The sequence below is a fragment of the Rhyacophila brunnea genome, unplaced genomic scaffold, assembly GCF_057557595.1.
Source record: "Rhyacophila brunnea isolate RB1 unplaced genomic scaffold, BYU_Rbru_1.0 scaffold_3, whole genome shotgun sequence".
In the NCBI taxonomy this organism is placed as follows: Eukaryota; Metazoa; Arthropoda; class Insecta; order Trichoptera; family Rhyacophilidae; genus Rhyacophila; species Rhyacophila brunnea.
In genome coordinates this window covers 37,564,479-37,587,197 of record NW_028232965.1, presented here as the reverse complement: position 1 = coordinate 37,587,197, position 22,719 = coordinate 37,564,479, and the positions used below count along the sequence as shown (strand labels likewise).

At 32.8% G+C, this 22,719-nt stretch overlaps 1 protein-coding gene across 2 annotated transcripts in view; it reads right to left on the bottom strand.

Annotated features, from left to right (window-relative positions):
• Positions 1-22,719, bottom strand: part of for (cGMP-dependent protein kinase for) — a 386,069-nt gene that overhangs the window by 299,620 nt on the left and 63,730 nt on the right. The gene's annotated exons all lie outside the window — the stretch shown is intronic.

The window sequence follows — 22,719 nt, the reverse complement described above, 5'->3', positions numbered from 1 at the left end:
TATATCTACATCTAAACGTAAGAAAAATCTATTATACAATTGCACCGAACATAGTAATCGTTTAAAACGTTGAAATGATTGTTCTATATTTTATATTATATACTTATATATAAATATCATGATATTTTTACTACGACAATGTAGTTGGATCTTGTATAGTTGATCCAGAATAATAGGATTTTACTGAGAATTAAATAGTTGTATGTAGAAAATAGCTGAAAATAGAAGAGGTATAATTAAAACCATCTCTTTTGACTATCTCAATTAATTTTCGCAGCCCTGAATGATGACTCAAATTTAATCGAAATTAAAAACAATAAATATCAGCTGCTCCATGGAAATTATCTATATTATCAATGTTATTTTCTATTTTATTATTATCGTCGAATGCTAAATAGATAATTATGATTGACTAATTGGTGTCAACCCTGAGTTTATGAATAGATAGTATAGTAATAGTAGATGTATATGTACATAGTAGTTTATGTGTATAATTTCCGTACCGTCATAAAAGTTAAATATGTCACATAATACATAATATTTATTTTTTACAAGTCACCCTAAACAATAGACTGGTTTAATAATTATCAGTGAATTTAGCTACCCACAGTACCACACTCACGCTACAATATTCTTTTTTCGGTGTACCAACTGCATAATTTGTAAATTATCATAACATTACACTACTAGTCGTAAATAGTCGATATTTGCATAATCATCTTGCGAGAAACTTGCGTATTACATATAATATCCTATTAATATTACTTATTGAGAGTATTAATTAAATCAGCATAACCAAAACTATGCTCAACGGGTCACAATTAATAAATTGTTATCTTTGATTTGACCAAGCAAATAAAAGTTTTATTTTTCCGCAAAAATATTTTGCTACAAAATGTGGTAAAGCAAATAATTATTATAAAATCTACAATGGTATATAATATAATTAAATTATTCAAGTACCTAATAATTATTATTAATATTACATATACGAATTGAACGTCATATATTATCATGTTTGATTTTATATAACAAACATAATAATATATTTGAGAAAAGTATAAACATCTACACAATTTTATTAATGACAGATATTTGCGTAGAAGAACTGCTTGGTTCTGAAACGATGCTAACACATTATACGATATCTGAGCTATTTATATTGACAATTTAATATTATGTTTCGAGCTATAAACCCATCCTCGGAACGGTGTAGGTACGTGATGCACAAACCGCAGCTCGTGGGAGGCATGTGGCCCAAAATGGCATTTGTTGCGGCCAAAAATAACAAGTACCTACTTCATCACCAATATGTAACTATTATATCTCGTCTAGTATAATATATCATTATTTTTACCCACTGCGACCCTTGAAAAATTAGAAAATGGATAACTTGGCCCTTCTTACAAATAGGTTGTGCACCACTGGTCTACGTCCTACGATAATTCAGACAACAAACGTGTATGCTCGATAGAACGAGACGGTGTATTTTTTAATATTTTCATTCCTCCTCGCTCACAAAAGTGGCGTAGTCTTCATTTATTATTTTACTTATATTGATAATAAACGAATGTTAGCTACTTGGTCAACTTATTAGGTCCATAATCTGACTCCAAACACAAATTAAAAACAATATGTGTATTTGCCAGATCCAGGATTCGAAGGCGTACCAACAATTAAACAAATGAACATATCTAAATACCAGTACTTAGGTTGAATAAAGGATTAAGAATAATCCAGGTTAAAATTCATAAAATACGTTGAATTGACTTACTTATTGTTAAAAAATTTGGGGCTAAAAAGTATAATCTCTCATTTTTTTTTAATTCGGGTTAACTTATTGACTTATTGATTGTTTTAGTGAGTAGGTAGATTATTCGCAAATGTGAACAAACAAAACAAATTGTACCGTGGCAGTATTAAAATTTTTATTTAACCCCGCAAACTAAGTAAAGTATTTAGGTACCTAATGTTTATTTTACAACGTTTTTATTAGCTCGTATTCTTATTTGTCCGGTGGTTGTTTAGCCAGTACAAATCTTGCAATCGATTTTAACTAGCTTCCCGACTAGCTAGACATTTGAAACTTTTAGAATATACCAGAACACGATGCACAATGCATTCTTTTAATACTTTTAGCCATCTTTAAGTAGAATTGAATTCATTTTCAGTTAATTCTGTTTTGTATGAAAAGTTATTTCGGAAGAAATCCGTAATCCAATCCACTATTATTGGTTGCTAAGTGGGTGGTCCTAGCAACTAAATTATTAATATATAGGTACGTGCGTTACTATGGAAATCAAAATGACATTTCAGTATTCTATATTTATTTGTTTGTTTGTTTTTTATTTACTTCATATTATCAAGTACAAGTTTGAGCATATTGAGCATAATAATTCAACAGAAAATTTAAAAACGTTGTATATAAAAGTTCTTTTTATCTTGTAATTATTTTAATATAACATTGGCTGTATTTTTAATCAATTGATGTGTAGAATTATTTGTTTAATAATAAAAATACTATATACGTAGAATATCGAAATTAATCATGATGTAAGAAGTATTAATAACTCTTTGTTATCATTAAGTAAATTATCTAATTTTGCGTGTGCCAACCTGTACTAATTTTAATTAAAAAAAAATACAATATTTACAACGTAGTATTCTATTCATACAACACATTAACAAGGATATTACATAATTATCAAGAAATGACGGACTAATGTCTACCCAAACATAATTATGTTATAGATTGACAATACATTTCCTGAACTGATCAAGTGATCAACGATGAATTTGATAATTTGTATACAATACTATCAATTATTTTTTAATCAATCTATCATTCTTTTTTTATTGTATTAAAAAGATTGTATATATCGGTCGTGAGCAAATGCGGTTCTGCGGCTCCCAATATCTCGTAACAAAAATACAGATATTTTCTTTCCCATTATACTTACTTGTATTTTCGCGAGTTTTCCTTTCGAAATATGACTATGGTGTGGCTCTTTATACATGAAAATCCAAAATATGGCTCTCGTTGACCTCATGTATGCCCATCCCTGGTATGCTTATATTATTAAATAGTCACAAATTCAACAAACACAGACCCCTCCAAACCAACCCGCCTCGCACCACACTCGGCCACAATCGAGCGTATCACGAGGCCCTACGTCTGGATGTGAAGCATCAGCTGTTTTCCTGCTGGTAATAAATGGCTCAGGAGCAGATAAATAAATCAAATTGTTGGTTATTAGAGAATCGTTAATGTTTTTATGTTGAAATTCCCTTTTCATGATAATAAATAATGTATGTCTAAAAATAGTATTTTACTTGCGGCCCGCCACCGTTCATTTTATATTTGTAATGTGTCCTTTCATCCAAAAAGTTTACCCAGGCCTGGTTTAGATGAAGAGCATCCCCAGTAGCAATCGATGAATTATGTAATGAATCATATACATTACGCCCACCTATTTCTTAGGCAGGTGAAAAAATGGCATATGCAGACCTAAGGCCGACAATATTCCGGCCGTGGCACTGAATTTCGAATTACGATTGTAGTTCTAGTTATTGATCATCTTCGAACGAAAAAACAGCTTACCATGTTGCATTCGAAGTATGAACAATAACTAGCACCATCATATAAGTTTACAGTTTCATGTCATGACTATTATAATAGTGGGCCTTGATGCTGACCGTCATCGTAGTACCCCTACGGCCCTACATAAACGTACCATATTATCGTAAGATTCGACAGTTTTGGCAAGAAACAAGTAATAATGGGACGAGCGCTAGGCGAGAAAATACGGTAAAAGCACAGTCAACAATAATTAATATTAAGGCTATACCTCAGCTGAGGCATGGTCTAAAAAGATCTTGACTAGGCGATGCGCGGAATGCGGGTCGCGGGTGCAAATGACGGAAGCCGAACGAAATATAATTTGTCATAAAAGTTTAACATGCGTCCTTGTTATGTTATGTTTATCATTATATTCGTAATAATAATAGTATATTCATTGACATGTTTTCTTTTTTAAGTACATACGTAAAGTTTTTTAGTCATCTTTACACGATTTAAGAATATTTTCATCCGACGCCATGACAAAACGAATCGACGTGCAGACACCTCGACTATCGCTCTCCGAATGACAACGCGGCCGTAATTTCGTTCTTCATACAGTTGAAAATTATTTGCCGTTTCGCTTATGTACGCTCTTAAATATAAAAACATTAGCCCCACCTACTTCATGCGCACGGAAATAAATCGCAACTGCGCATATTAATGATTAAGCCGTTTCACTAAAGTGTCTATCCATCATAATAAACAAATTCTTCAGACAATAAATTACCTGCATACCAACAATGCGATATTAACTGGTAGTACAATTTCTAATTATATTGACATTCTGATAATGACATTATCTATTTCACGTTTGAGTGTTTTTTTTATGATAGCACTAATCAAACCGTTGTTTTATGTGTGTGTTTTAAGCCGAACCTAATTTTAAATAATTAAAAGACTAGTAAAGTTAACCTGCTAAAGAGTATTAACCAATAAAGATAAAATTAAGTGAAGTTATTTTATGATTAGGATTACATACATCGACTGTCCTAGATTAACAACTTAACTAATATACCCACTCATTGTGTACATAACTGATCCCACTTTTTATGATATGAAATGAGGTTACCTTTTTATAATTTTATTAAATAAATAATTATGAAAAAAAAACCTCACAATATTGTTATGAAATTCAGTAAATCATAAGCACAATAAAATAAAAAATATTTATACATACGTTTATTATTCAACAATATATAATAGACATAAGATTTAAGGATGTTAAATTATTATTTTTTTGTATATATCTACATACATTCCTCAGAAAACATTCATATAAGAAAAAATATATGCGAATCATTATTTCTCATTCCACAGTAAAGTTGTTAAAAATATACCCTCCCTAAATTGTCATTATATTAATATATTCCCTTATCCAAATTAAATGTAGGATCGCGTATTACTGGTTAAGCCGCGTTGTCACGGTCCAAGTACGATCCAAGTACACTTGGATCGAGTGCCATCCAAGTGACAGCTTCATACAAATTATTCCTATCCAAGCTAACTTGGATGAGTAGGACGCGGTCCAAGTAGCTTGGATAGGAATAATTAGTATTAAGATGTCTCATACGAGTGCACTCCGATGGCACTCGGTCCAAGTGTACTTGGATCGTACTTGGACCGTCTCAACGCGGCTTTACACAGTATCTTAAAACGAGACAATCAGGTAATAACTAATCGATATGCTGTATAGAAAAAATTGCCATAAATTTTATTTCAAATGCTGGTCACTTACAATACTTTTTTTGAGACTAATATTATTTATCAGTAAATATGTGCCCATTCTGATTAACAAGTACATAATCCCCCAGATCTCCGAATCAACGACTATGTCTTCGAGTGTGTCGACAGTTTTGTGTACCTCGGTTCCCTGGTAACCAAGAAGAATAACATAAGTCAGGAAATAAAACGGAGATTCATAACAGCGAACGGGCCTACGAAATCAACTAAGGTCCTGCATCTTCTGTCGTACAACAATTCAGATTTACAAGACACTGATTCGACTAATACTGACATACGGGCTGGAGTGCTGGACTCACTTGGACTCCAAGGCTGATGACCGTGCGATAGATATATTCTAGCTAGAGGTAGGTGCCGCGTAGGATATATGGGCTTATACTAAAAGGAGAAAAATGGCGTATTCGACATAACCTGGATCTCTATTACCTCTTCCATAAGAATGTATGCCCGCATTCGTTGAACTTAGTACCTTAATTGCATCATGTAGCAATAATGGATAGTAATCAACCGCCGACGGGAAACCTGAATACCAACCCGGACAGTCGGAGGTCAACTTGCAGGACCAGACTCCTGTGGTTAGACGGTGTCAACAAAGATACTAGAGCGGCCGGCGCAGGCACCTGGAAGAACCTGGCACACCATAGGGGGAGATTGCAGAAGTTTTTGGAGGAGGCTAGAACCCACTCTGGGTTGTTGGGCCACTTATGATGTTGACTACTATCGAACAAAGGTACTTGATGGAATTTCAATTTCAATTTGAGTCATTTTACGTATTTTTATCTAAAGATTACAGAGACAATTAAAAGCGTCTTACCCCCGTTTCAGACGGGACACCGGTGTCGCGCTCGTAATATAATGACGAGACCTTTGTATTGGAGTAAAGGGGCCATTGTATTATGTTTATGAACGCCCAGAGCTAATGAGTTAACGCATAATTTCGCGATATAAATCAGAACATAAAACTGGCTGCGGTCATAAAAACATGTGTATCGGCGGCTTGCGAATGTAGCGGCCGACGGAAAAGTGTACCGGAAACGATTTGACTCATTAGCTCGGGGCGTTCATAAACATACTACAAAGGCCCTTTTATTCGAATACAAAAGCTTCCTTATTATATACCTACTAGCGCGACACCGGTGTCCCGTCTGAAACGGGCCTTACTCCAAATATTTTAAATAAACGTACTTTAAATTTATCAATGATTCCCAAACTTCTTTAGAACCTTTCAGAAGATTTTTCGAATGCGTAATGGGCCACTGACGTAGTAAATATAAATAAAATGTATTTACTTATATTTGTATTTTTTCATAAGTAAATACTAATGCTTACCATACCAATTGGCAAGCATTTACTGAATATGTGTCAAGTTTATTCACTTGGCCCATTGTATGGAAAACTAAGCATGTAGTAGACCCAAAGTGCGATCCTCGTGTTAAATTAAGCAAGGTTTACTGGCATTTCTATTGAGTGCACTAAACACATCGTCAATGTGAAAACATTTTATTACTTGTTATAAAATGTGTGACATTATCTTGTTAGGTAGGTACGTAACATGTGGTTTTCATAAGATTATGTCAACGTATAACGGTTTATCTCTCTACCTACATGCTATATCGAGTTGACATTGTTCCATTTTAAAAAGAAAAATCGGCCACTTTAAATAGTTTTATAACAATAATTATTATTATGCAGAACCACTTTGTAAAACAATAAAATAATAAGTGGTCAAGTTGACATGCCCTACGGTGGGTAACACCAGATTGCTTGACATTAAAACCGCATACCTATTATACGGGTTTTAACTGTGCGTCTATCAAATATCACATAATGCTGATTTTTCAATGTGTGTGGTTGATTCAGAACAACGACGTAATGGGTTGGACGAAAAACAAATAAGCTTTCCTCCCAAGAAGTATGTTAATATTGCACCATTTGTACATACCTGTATGTATTGGTAATATAAAATATAACTATCATAATAATTGTGTATGAGTATTTAAAAATCCATTTCAATAAGCAGGTCCATATTAACACTGATATTACTACCAACATAATAATATTAACTCTAAAATATGTTTACAGATGGTTCTAAGGTTCTTTGGCAACATAGTCAGAAGGAAAAAAATATTTGGAACGGTTAATCGTCAACGGAAATCTCGAGGGTCGACACAGAAAAGGTCAATCGCTTACAGTTTACACAATGATACGACCATGCCTATGCCTAGGGAACACAAAGTAAGGTGATCGGGCTAACCCTATCGAGTGTGGTATAACAATATACCTACGGATCTCGAGTGTTGAAAAATATGGGATAAACTTAAACACGTGTTAAATAAAATATATTATTTCCAATACGTTTGTCTCATAGTAAGTATTAAAGTCTGTCACGTAAGCATGACGCGTATTCAATATTTTATAACAATCGACGCGTCTCGGTATATATTATGGCCTAAAGTAATACCTACAGCCCTGCTTTAAAACTTAATACTACTACAGCCGGTAGGGTAAGCCAGTTCCCATTAATGTTGTGTTCCCTGACCAATCTGGACGTACAGTGGGAAGGCAGAAATCGCTGGAGAGTTAAATAAAATTGCTCCTCAACATTTATGGACACAAAAAAAAGAAAATTTTACTAAATATTCTAAATGGTAGATACCTACCTATACAAATAATAGACACAAGTCAGCTTAGATTATTTTACTAATTGATCATTTATTAGCTACACAATATTGTAAATGTATACTAGATGTATTAAAGTAGGTATCTATTGATATTAATAAAACATTGATAATGATAAGTTTTTAAACAAAAGATATAAATGAATTAATCAACAAACATCCTGATAAGATAAAACCACAATACATAAAATATATATTTTTTAAAGATAGCCAGATAAAGATATCACTTTTTATTGTCTATTTTTGGAGGAAATATATTAAATAATTACATAATTAAAATATAGGGTAAGGGTATGTATTATCGTGATATAGGTAATATCGTGATACATTTTCAATTCGATATTTCGATATTACCTAGCCTGGTGACGAATATGAAACAACGCATACGATGAGTCAAAGGAGTGAAAAGGACAATGGTATTTTCAGATTGATCGCTAAGACGCTGTCGAGCGAGTACAAAAACTTTTAATTCGCGAACCTGCCCAGACGTGTTCAACTGATTTTTGCAACATATACGCTCAGTTTTTCGTAAAATTATCTAACTGGTAACCGGTAAGTTATTTTTTTTCTGCACAACATCGATAGTTAATAGATCAACCTTACTATATTTGTTGGTATTTGTTCAAAACTTAATAAAATATTGAACAAAATTCCTTAAGTTAGCCGATGAATTTGTTAGGTTGTTTTCAAAAAATTACATGTTATTTTGACGACCTATTTTTGAATGAACTGTTTTAATGTTTTAACACATTTTTACTGCTATATTAATATATGTACGTACAGATTATACGGTCGGCATTATTACTTGATAGTTATTTATCTGGTTTTCGTTGGTTTTTTTTATCACGATATTGCCTATATTAGTATAATTTCTTTGATTCAAATATGGCTGCGACAGCGAAAGAATCCAAAAAGGAGATAATACGCATCTTCAGATATAGATCGTGCTTTACGATTAGTGCAAGAAGGTGGAATGAAAATGTATGCAGCTTCAAAATCATCATTCACGCTATCCCTGTAGTTCTGCTTCTTGATTCCCACTCATCTCACATAACTCCAGACGTGATTAATCTGGCGAAGGATAATTCAGTTTATTTGTTCACTTTTCCGGCACACAACACTCACATCCTACAGCCATTGGACGTTGGTGTCTATAGGTCCCTTAAGCACCATTGCAATGATAGCGTGAAGGATCATATGAAAAATCATCCGATAGAAAAACCAGACAGAACCAATTTTCACTCCATGTTGAATCCGGCTTATTTCAAATCATTCATATCCAGTAATATACAAAATGCCTTCAAAAAATGTGGGATTTTCCCTTTTTGTAAGGATGCTGTTAACTCAGACGCTATGGCACATTCTCGTTTAACAGAAAAAAATTACAAGTGCTGATGAAAATGTAATGGCTGATCAAAACATTGAAGATGTGTTGCCTATTGAAAAAACGAAAACCACAACAAAAAGAAAGTCCGACTCGTCAGCAAAATATTTGAATGATATAGAGATCATCAGTCATGCATCTACTTCAACAGAGGCTATTAAAAAAGAAAAGAACAGCCAAAACAAAGAAAAATCAAACAGAAACGCCAGAAAACTAAAAAATACTGATGAAGATTGGATCTGTGGTGCATGTGGATTAACATATTCTCATGATGCAAAAGAGAAGAATGGGAAAATTTGGTACAGTGTTCTTATTGCATTCGTCCATATCATAACGATTGCTTGAACATTGCACCAGACGATGATGAACTTTACATCATGTGTGACGAGTGTTCAAATATAATTTATTAAGTTAACCATTCAATTAATTTAAATATTCAATTGATTAATCAATCTGTAGATAAAAATACCAATGTCAGTATCTCTTTCATCTATAAATAAATATTTTCGCTGATTTCCTTTTTATTCTAGTTTTCACGATATTACCTTACCAGTATCACGGTATTAACTGTGCTTGTCACGATATTACCAAACTTTTTCGTTTCAAATAAAATTGTAAAAAAAAGAATAGTTATTATGTTTACAAAGTCCATTTAATGTTCATCATTAAGGTGAAGCATAGCCATTTCCATTACATATTTCACATTTTTAATATTATGCAAGCTTACAGTTATATATAGTACTTTGTAAAATCTATCACGATAATACATCCCCTTACCCTAACTTAGTAAATATAGTAGGTGATTAATTCTCATTTTTAGAATTATGTAGATAATTATTTGTGTTGTTTTATTTTAATAAATAAAATATAAATACAAATAATTAGATAACCACAGTCATTTGTAATTTGATTACAACCGCAATCTCCTACCGAAATTTAAATAAATTATGGGATAATAATTATCTGCTAGGTACTCATATTTCAAGATAGAATTTGACGTCGCGTTAATTCGACAAAAAACTGTCGATAATTAATTACCTACAGAAAAACGCCTTTTAGACAAAAATATAAAATCATTATAACGAATGTCTTTTTTCATTAATAATTAAGAAAAAGAGAATAAAATTAAAATTAAGGAGAATAATTATTATTGTATATTTAATATTTTAATACAAATACTTATTTCAGCGATTTTATTACACTGTTATATCTACCTACATGCAATATCGGCACACTTCCACATATTCATAAAACATGAAGACATTTACATCAAATAATATAGGTACTTGTTGATTTGTATGCATACAATTTCTCAGAGTTATTAGATATTATACTGATTACTGAACTGCCATGGCTACCCGTACTGGCAAAATATACTGGCACAAAAGCTCGATCGGGACACAACAAGTCTACGAGAGTATTTAAAAGTTTCACTTCACGTTGATATCTCTCTACCGATATATTGACTAAAATCAAGAAAGCTTTAATTGATGACGAGATACTAGATAATGGCACAGCATCACGTTTAAGGAACTCCCATCGGATGACAAACCCAAACACGTCATAGGCTTAAACCACATAGGTGCACGACTCACATACCAAATGTGCGTAGATATAACATGCATAATATAATATGTTGGGATTACATCCCTATCATTTTTTTATTGCACACCTGTACTGCCTTCCTAAGTAAAAAGACAGTGTTTTTTGTTTTAGTAAAATGAGACCCAGGCTTTAAGCTTCGTTAAACCGTTTCACTTATATTATATAAAATTATTTCATTGTTTTGACATAATCTCAAAATTGACAGTGTATATTTAAAGATTATTTCAAAAACAATCCAATAATCGTACATAATATAAGAGATAGGGTAGTTTAAAACTAGTGTTTTCATTTCATCAAAACCAAAAATACTGTATTTTTACAACGTTTTTCTTAGCTCGTATTCTTATTTGTCCGGTGGTTGCTTGTCCGGTACAAACCTTGCAATCGATTTTTAACTAACTTCCCGACTAGCTAGACACTTGAAACACTTTGAAACTTTTAGAATATATCAGAACACGATGCCAATGCTTTAATACTTTAAGCCATCTTTCAGTAGAATTTAATTAATTTTCAGTTAATTCTGTTTCGTATGAAAAGTGATTTCGATACCATTATTGGTTGCTAGGGGGTCCTAGCAACTAAATTATTAATATATACGTGTGTTACTATGGAAATCAATATGAAATGACATTTCATTATTCAGTATTTCTATCAAGTACAAATTTTTTTGATCGTTCAAGCTAGTCAAGTCAAGTTTATATTATGATTCAACAGAAAATTTAAAAACGTTGTATATAAAAAGTTCTTTTTATCTTGTAATTATTTACTTAGCAGGGCAGTGTATCATAGATACTTTCCTTATAAAACGGTCTGCTATACATCAGGATGCTGAAAATGCGATGGCATGTGTTCAAAGTTTAGACTCTATCTGTGTATCTCTAGTGATGTCTTCACAATATGATTTTGAGTTTGTGACTTAGAGATCTATAATATAACAATCTGACCGGTTAGTGTAATTTTTGTATGGATTTTAATGGAAATGTTCTATTGTGGCACGCACCAACCGTTTAAATATGCATATTATAAGCATTAAGTTTGAAATATAGTTAGTATGTAAATTTTATTGTAAATCGCTCGTAAAGTATAACTAGAAAACCAGTACTGGGGCGTATATTAATGTATTGCAGCTTATCAAATACTCGCAAAACCGGTTATGTGTATAAACATAACTAAAATGATTAAATTTCTTCAGTCACCGGAAACCGGACTAATTGTCCGTCAGGTTGCGTCGTGTTTGAATAGATAAATCGGTAATTGGTTTGATACTCAAACTGGAAATGTGCGGTCATTGATCATTGATCGAGATGTTTGTCGCGAATCACAGAAAATTAATGGCGTGGAAAATACTGAGAGTGCCAAGTGCTTCCGTTTTTTCTTTAATTATATTGACACGTTATTGTAGCGTAGGGACTGGCCCACAGAAAAAATATAATATTTCAAGCCTTTCCAAGCAGATTCAGAGGGTTGAGGAACAGAATGGCAACGCATTTAAAAAAATAATATTCGCTTTACTCAATAAATAATAATTTTAGTAGAAATCGTATCTATTTATACATTACCCTCAGGTAATAATTATTATTATTTAATACGAGGTGCATAGAATCATTCTATTAGAATGTCGAGTTACGTTAAATTAAAGAAACATAAAAATTCCATGCATATATTCAAATCGAATGTATTAAGATTTCGTAAACAGACGCAATCACGAATTGCTTGCCATGTCAATAAAAAATCTACGAATTTAAATACATAAGTATATGACATGCATATATAATTTACCACCGTTCGTCATTAACAATATTAAAACACTGTAATAAAGTAAGATAAAATTATATAGTGTATAATATTATTAACTAATTTAGATTTGTTTAATTATTTATTTTTTTGCTCTGTTGTCATAGTTTTACATAATTTATATATTGTCAATTTAAAAAATATTCTAATAATTATTGGCAACAGTTTTGATTTTGACGTTACTTCAACTTAACGTAACTCGACCTAAGTAAGTTATTTATAACCCAGGAATAATCGATATAGGTACATAGGTAGATCTCAACTGAAATTTTACTATGATTATGTAAAGTGAACATTTTGTTCATCCTAAAACCGAGGTTTATAATTAAAGTACTTAATGCACCTCGTGCATTGCATTATGCACAGAAGGCTGGGTTTGTCATCTAATAAATTTATAATATTATAATAATAAATTTATAATAAGTTTCATTAGATATACATCAAGTACATTATTAATACGACCATCTGTAGGTACATTATGCAATGTAAGGCTTTCTTATAATATTATATATCAGTGTACCCCGATGATAGCCACATACAACGTACCTACTATTTAATCTCTTCTCTAATTTTGAAAAATGGATCCTCACTCAGGTGAGAAGAGATGATATGACAGCGGTTTGCAGTCCTCCATGCGTATTTATAACCATGATTTTACCTAAATAATTTAAGCGATTATTATTATTTACATTGGATCAATGATTCTCAACATTTTTTGCTAGGCGAACCCTTGGGACATTTTCTAGAATCTTAAGGAACACCCACGACCTACAAATATTATGGTCCGGCCGAATAGGAAATTTATAAAATATACCTAGATGTAAATAAGTATCCAGTGATATACCGATGTAAAGTACCCATAAACAGCCCTTTAAGTAGACAAAAAACGCCGTCATTTACTATTTTATAAAATGTATTCAAAGGAAACAGTGCATTAGCGCAGCAGGCGAAAATTGTGATGGGATAGTTACCTTAACATATCTTTTATGCAAAGCTATTCCGCAGACCAATAATCACACATTCACAATAAAAATAGTAAAAATAATAAATCATATCTGTGCTGTAAAGCCGCGTTGACACGGTCCAAGTACGATCCAAGTACACTTGGACCGAGTGCCATCCAAGTGCACTCGTATGAGACATATTCATACTAATTATCCCTATCCAAGCTACTTGGACCGCGTCCTACTCATCCAAGTTAACTTGGATAGGAATAAATAGTATGAAGCTGTCACTTGGATGGCACTCGATCCAAGTGTACCTGGATCGTACTTGGACCGTGTCAACGCGGCTTAACTATAACGTAATTGTGCAAATTTAACGCTTTCACCGAAATAAAATTAACGGTACATGGTAGGCGGTGTCCTTGATTACTGATTACTGGAACCCTCGTTTTTTACTTTAAACCTGAAAATACATCGATATTTAAAAATTGGTCACGTTAAAGTAAATATCGAATTCTCGCGGAGCCACAGGTTCCGCGGACCCAATTGGAAATCACTGTATTAGGTAGAAGAAATTTCAAGAAATAATAAACATTTATCTACACCTATCACTGCAATATGATTATACCTAAATTTAATTAGGTAGGTACATAGGAATATGTTTAAATGAAAAAATATAATTGAATTAGTTATCTAGAAAAATGATCCAATTTTCGCACCTACCCTATCATAATAATTACTATGCTGGTGTAGTTTTACTACTAACCTCATAAATGGCCAGATATCAAAAAATCAATGTCAGATCAGGAAGGCTACCGAGCATGAAGAAATAAACTGTATTTAATGGTCCATCAGATGAACTCAGTCCAGTGGCTTCCCGGAAAATCGCGCAAGAAATAATAACATAAGAAATCTAATAATGTGGTTAATACTCATTTTACTGCATCTACGTGGAATTGAAAACTGCACAAAGACATCACAATAATAACACCATGAATTTATGTAATAGCTACCATTACTTATTTACCTACTTTTTTTTAATCATATAGGTATATGAACTTAGGTGCCAAAACTACGCACGGTTTAGTCTTTCGTGTGAACTTTGCATCCGTATTGGTATGGCGGGGCTGCATTCAACTAACCTCACTGGACTCTGTGATGACTAAAAGCTGGCTGTTCAATGCTACTTTTACTGCTGTTTGGCTGTCGGGCGTGGCATTTGACTTTTGAGAATCGATGTATCCGCGTAATCATTTGACCACATTAGTACGAACAGGTCACAAATGCAGGCTTGTCAGTCTTATGTAACAGATGCGACAAGTGGCAAGATAAGTGGCTGGGACATGTAGTCCAATACCGGCTCTGTGGCATAGACTACGTATAGACTACCGATTACGTAGCTGTCTCCGAGCGTCCATCTCCCTGCGGTGATGTTATCAAAACGGTATGCGGGTGTGAGATGGATACTTAAGTTGTGATTATAGTGAGATACGAGTACTGTCACGGCGACAAATTTAGTCGATGGTTTCGTCATTTTGCAGAATATTGTGAATGATCACCATCTCTGTAAATTCTATGATGGAGAGTGCCAACTCTAATGTATGTAAGTATTATTATTATGAATTATTATTCATTATTTATGCAAATTTCAATTTCAACAGTTACTACGTGTACGTACGTTAAAATTACTTCCGTAGATAATATTTTAAACAGAACCCAACCTGCAGCAACATTTTTATAGAAAATACATAGTGCCAACCGCTAAAAACAAAAAATTACGAGATTTTGACATGAGTCGAAAATGTGTAGGCATGTAGAAAATGATGAAAAACGTTCATTGAGTCATGCAGGTATCGAAGCAGTGCGGTACAATGTGAGGTGAGCACACTAATGATTTCGGCAGGTTTTGACAATGTTCGTTTAAAGGTTCAAAATGTGCTACGCGATGGGAACATCAGTCTAATAACATTTTAAACACCAAGAAAACGACACACTTTTTCCCATAGCAGCAGCTTACTGTGACGTCATGTGATAGTACGCGACGTGCAGCATAATATAATCACAACTTTATAGTCGCGGAATATGGTGATGGGACCGAAAGAAATGGCGCGACTTTTTTTCTTGACTTACAGTCCAATAATGAATGACCTGTAATAGGGTGAAGTAAGTAAGTAGATAAGTACATATTATATGAATTGAAAAGGAAGACAGATATTGGCATAAGTAGGTACAGATTTATTTCATAAAAAATCGCTGACCACGGGGTACCGCCATATTTAATGGGCTGAGTGCTCGTTGCTCCTTTGAGAAGAATATGGAATTTTATTTATTATCATGACAACTATTGGAAGGTTATTGGGCAGATATCCAACGGATATTTACTTCAACTATCCAACGCATTCAAGGCAATGCGGTCAATAGCAAGGAAAATTTATGTACAACGAATTATACATCTGCTGAATGCTGTGGATGATTTTAATGGTTTCTTACGATTTATACAATAAATTTAGCCGAGCTTTGAAAATACTATTGGTGAATAGATTACCAAACACCCACAATAAAATTGTTAATACATAATAAATATTCCCTATAAATACATGCATTAGAAATATGGCTTCCGTTGCAGGTTTTAATGCATTCGAGTTAGGACAGAATACGTCGAACATTGCAAAAATAACTGTCTGCATTCCTATTTGCTATAAAAACATAAATAAATAGATACTAATTATCCATATATCAATTAATTATATATGTTGGTAATTTAATCATATTCCTATTACATAATAGTATGTTTACTTATCATTTTTAGATGGTTAAACAACATAGATAGAGGACTGGTATCATCGCACCAGATATAACTGGAAGTCTCAGACAACCCTTGTTCAGTTAAAATGTTAAACACTGCTCCAGCCATTGGAGACGATTTATATTTCCAATACAAATTGAATGGTTTATGCAGGGGCGGATTGGTAGCCTGAAACTGACCGAGGAAACTTTGGTCTTGGGTATAAAATTAAATTATATATAATGTACATAAGTACGAATTAACATTCACTAAATTGCACCGTCGATAATTAGGCCTCAATCGGCTTCTGACGGTCGTATAACCAGGAGTAAATAGGCTAAGATTAATATTATTTTATATTGTTATGTTTCTGTTCATATTTGAATACTTTTAAGAATAGAAAAATGTAACCACCTACCCCATGAGACAAAATGTTCTGCCGTTGAGCCGTTTTTGAGAAGTGCACACGGCACCTCTAAAACAACAGCTTCAGATAAAGGAGAATGTCAACTAGAATACCTACTAGAAAAAATCACATTTGATAAAAAAAAACGATGCCCGACGGGATTTAAACCCGTATATCTGGCGTCGGTTAGCAATTATTAATGTAATTAATAATTCCTTGATTTAAAACAGAAAACCCGATAGTCAAAAATAACGCAATTTGATAAGCATTTTACATGTAAGACCTACTAGTTAAGTTACTAAGTATCGTAATTAAGTAGGAGACTCGTAGCATATTGGCGCGATACCAGACGGGGTATGAAAACAAGCTATTTGGCATGAAAAAATACTGGATTTTGTGAAAATAAAATAGATAGTACCTAAGTACATTTACTTATTCTACCAAGAACGAAGTCAATACATTAAATTTGCTTTCGCATATCGAAAAAAGTGCAAAATCTAAAAAAACTAAAATGTCGATACGTGTAAAAACCACACATTTTAACAGAAATATATTTCAAAATTAACAACAAATACCTATCTATAATGTGTCAACGGCATTCAAGTTTCCTTTCATGTTTGAAGACGAGAGGTTCTTTCTTGTAGGACAGACATAGAGAATTAAAGAACATACATTTTAGATGAATAATTATTAAATTGTACACGCACGGTGGCCGCGCGGCTTAAGCGTTGGACTATAACGCTGTGGGTCCCAGGTTCGAATCCTGGGTCTGGCAAGTACACATATTGTTTTTCAATTTGTGTGTGTCAGAGTATGGACCTAATAGGTTGAGCAAGTGGCTGACATCCATTTCTCGTAAAAAACAAAAATCTGTCAATACAAACCTCTACTCTGTGGAGGCCCATATGATCCTATCAGGATCGGACATGGTCGGAAAAAAAAATTAAATTATTATTTTTTATATACGCGGAAATTCGGAGTAATATACAAAAACATTAAATAATACATGAAATTGTTTCATCGTGATTTGTTTCTCACTAAAATAAGTAGGTACCAACCTACCTGCACTGAGTACCTACCTATACGCTAGTCAGAAATTTGATGCGCATGAAAATAAATAAACTAAATATCTAGGGTTTTTTCAACACATTTAAAGCTCTTGGAGGCATCAAAAAACGACACAAGCCAGATGCGTTTTTTGCAAGCTTGATCTTGATGAACATCTGGGGGGAAAAGTGTTAAATAATTGGCAACGCTGGTCCCGGTCTACCTTCGGGTAAATCCACCCCTGGATGAATGTTTGGTAAAAAAAGAATCTATCATCGATACAGGCATCGATTGATGTACCTATAAAAATTGGCATTGATAATTATGTTCTTATAAGGCGCTGTGTACGACATCAATAAGAAACAATTTTCATTTAAAAATTGATTAGCAAGCATGAGGTGTCAATATGTTTAAATATTATTTGCTCACAGGTCGATATTATTTGAACTTACAATAACCACATAAATAAATACACTCTTCGAAAGAGAAACGTCACAAGCCCGACAGTATATTTTTAGATTGTTCCGGTCACGACCTATCTCATATATATTTATAAATGACGATATATGTGACATGTAAATGCTCTCAATGCATTGAGGAAATATGAACTTAACCCATTGTTACCTTGAGACTTTTTTGAATCGTTATTTTATTTAATTATTCAGAAAACAATATTGTGGCATAACAGTGATTGGCCAATGCGCCACAATAGACAGTAAATTAATAATACACATACAATATAATATTATGATTACGTAAAGTATAAGACATCAAATAAAAAAATTTAAATATTATTTAGGCCGAACTGCAACAGCAAAATCTTTTGTGTTTACCAAAAATACCGACTCACATTAATTAAAAGCGTACATACCTAAGTGAAATGGCAAACAATTTTCAAGAGTATTTGGAACAGTGATGCCAACCGTACTATAATTATAGTACAATACTATAATTTTGATTTCGCAAAAATGTAAAATACTATTAATTTTACGCCAAATATACAAAAATACTAAATTTTAATTAATTGACTTCCGCGGTGTTGTTTCTTAAGCGACGATATGTTTTTCAGAAATACTGTAATTTTTACGCCTTTGTACTATAATCAGCATAGAAAAATATGGCAACACTGATGTGGAACGAAATTTCGCAGTCGCCAATCGGAGACTGATAGTCGAGGTGTGAGCACGTCAATTTGTTTTGTGATGGCGTCGGAGGAACATATTCTTGAATCGTGTAAAGATGACTAAAAATCGTTCCGCATGTACTTGAAAAAGAAAACATGTCAATGAATATAGTATTATTATTACGAATATAATAATAAACATAACATTAAAAGGACGCATGTTGAATTTTTATGACAAATTGTATTTCGTTCGGCTCGCGTCATTTGCACAATCCGCACATCGCCTAGTCACGATCTTTTTAGACCATGCCTCAGCTGAAGTATAGCCTTAATGGGAATGCGCAAAACTCTGCTGCAGCTCACTCTCGGCTCGCCTTATATGCTTTCAGGTGTGTACCGATCATAATAAAACTACATCAACATTAATGGCAATATCAAATACGTTAACCGCACGATAAACAGCATCATAAAAATCACAACATTCGTGCGATAGGATAGCAAAAAGTAACGTAGAGTATAATAACAACATAGATCAGGCAAGAATGGATCGAATTGTAAAGGTAAATTTGATCTATACGGTTTCCTCATAATCTCGGTATTCGTGGCTTTGAAGTTTGTTATAATTTATTTTTATAACAATCGTACAAAATCGTCCAAAGTGAATTACGCTTTTGGTCGATGTTATCTTGTATCAAAGGAATAACCAATAGTAACAATCGACAGATAATAATAAACCTTAAATAATATATATATATATCAGGGATGGGCATACATGAGGTCAACGAGAGCCACATTCTGGATTTTCATATATATAAAGAGCCACACCATAGTCACGCTCTCATATTTACATCTCGTATTACATACACAAATTCAAATTTAATTATATTTCTAAACAAATCTTGAACAAAAAAAATTGAAAGCACAACACACACGCATACAACAATGTGTGCGTCTTTGACAGTTGCATTCATATACGCGCATCTTGTCACTTACAACATTTAGAAAGGAAAACTCGCGAAAATACAAGTAGGTATATATTATTTTTATCAATATATATTGGGAGCCGCACTTGACCTAACGAAGAACCGTATTTCCCCACGTCTGATAGGTATATATTATGTAAATTGGAAGCCTCCTAACCACAGAATAGGTTAATAAATAGAATTCAGATAGGCTGTAGGCCCAATACACTACATTTTGAAGCAGGGTTTTGAATGTGTGAGTGTCGTACGGAAATAAAACACACATTATATACGTGTAATAGTGTGTGTTACAACCTTCAAATACACCAATATTGAAAGAGCATCAGTGCATAAAACCGAAAGCAGTCAAGTTGTCAGAACGAAGGACAAGTTTAGAATGATGTATTCAAGACACATCCCATATTCTTCCACATTCGAGATCGGTTGCCTGTTACTCCACACGGTCCTCACCCGTTAGGTATTTCAGTTCCCACTGTTGTGTTCTCTGTTTCTAACTCTTTAAAAAGAATTACATTAACATTATACGATCATGTTTTAAAGTGTGGGAATATTAACGAATACACGTTAGATACAACATACAGTACTAAGTAGGGATTCCAATCCCGGGATCCCGAAGTATTTTCGATACCTATGAATCCCGGGATTGGTAAACATAATCCCGAAACTTTCGGGATTGATTTTTTTATCAATGTTCATGGAAAATAAAATAAAAACGAAAATATAACAGAAAAAATACTTTTAATAACATACATTAGAAATAAACTGAGTTTGAATGAAGTTTGGTTTTTTACCTATGTGTTTGTCAATTCATTTTATTTTTTGACATAAATTAATAAAAATGAGAAAGATTGGAAAAAATCAATGCTTCGCATTTTTAATTAATTCAGTGATTCCACCATGATCTCATACGTTTTAAGACAGTTTCATATTTGGCTGACTAATTAGATTTATGAAGCGGAAAGGCCATAAACCATGATTTACTTTACTATTTTTAATCTCGCTAACCCATTCATTAAGTATTTACTATCAGAAATAGCAATCTCATACTAAACACAATATTGATTCTAAGAAATTTTATAAATGAATATCGTTTAGATTTGTAAATAGTTTTACATAATATAATATGTACGATTCTGGTAACATCCGTCATATGAATTTGAGAAATAGAATAAATAAATAAATAAAGAAACATTTAGATAGACGTTTCTACCAGAAAATGCTATTCTGGAGACTCACTAGTCACAGGGGGAATCACCAGATAATACATAACCATTTTTCGCTGCCTTGCACAATCGTAACAGAAAAAAACTAAAAAAACTAACACTCCATACTTTGGTATTAGGCTAGATTAATTTTTACCGATTTTATCAGTGTTTTTTTGTATATATAAAAATTTAATAAGAACTATCAAAAAAATGGCAATCCCGGGATCGTCAAAGTGTAATCCCGAAATCCCGGGATCGAAAATTTGGCTCGGGATTGGATTCTCTAATACTAAGTAAGTTGATATAAAAATCATTATAAACATATTTTCTCATAAAATACAAGTGATAATATTTATACTCGCCAGCATTGTTAATATTAAGTACAATAAATTAAGGTTCAGTGGGTTTGACATATCGTCCATTTATCATAATAGTTTTTTTAATTGGGAGATACATTTTTGTTAAAATTAAAACATGCACGTGTTCATGGGAATGTGTAATTATTTTTGTATCGAAATCCACTCAACAATAAATGTTACAGGTAGAAAAATCACAAATCTAATTTACTGTAATTATTAATCTTACTAATACATTTTCATACCTGCAATTAAATAATAAAAAAAAAACATTGAAATGTGTATGCAAGTATTCAAGAGTGGAGATAACTACTACTATAGATCTACTAGATTACTAGAGATACTATAGATCAGTGCTTTCCAACATTTTCACACTATTTCAATAAGGTACCTATTACATTTTCGCGGGACATTAAAAAATAATGTGTAAATTTGTATCTACGATGATACCTATAATAACTTATGACTTGACTTAACCTTATCATTTAACAAAAACAACATATTATTATGCAATTATTTGTAAATTTTCGTATATCTATATAATGTAGAAATAATAGAAACTTATGAAAATTGCATGTCGACAAGCATGTTTCATAATAAATAAAACTGTGGTGTTCCGAGTATAAATAATGCCTAGTCTAGACCATGATACATCTGTCCGTAAACAAATGAACATTGTATGAAAACTGTTTAAAGCTTTATCAAAACTGCTCGCAAACATTTGAAATGTTTTTTTATAAAAATGAATCGCTTTTTGTATTCCGCCACAAATGAAAAATTTGCGTAAATAATGTATTGACAAATCAGCAAGTATGGTCACATTATAGGAATTTGTTAGTGTTTCATCAACGTGTGGTCTTGTGGAATGTTGCTTTGATTAAAGCACAAATATTTGTACGATGAGGACTTTCTAAACTACATTTAATTTTATAGCAATGGTTGCAGGTGGTGAAGGTGTGCGTTGAAATTCAAAAGTTTTACACAAATGACAGCATAGTCATGTGACTAAAACTTTGATATGGACAACACAATTTAACTATTGAATAG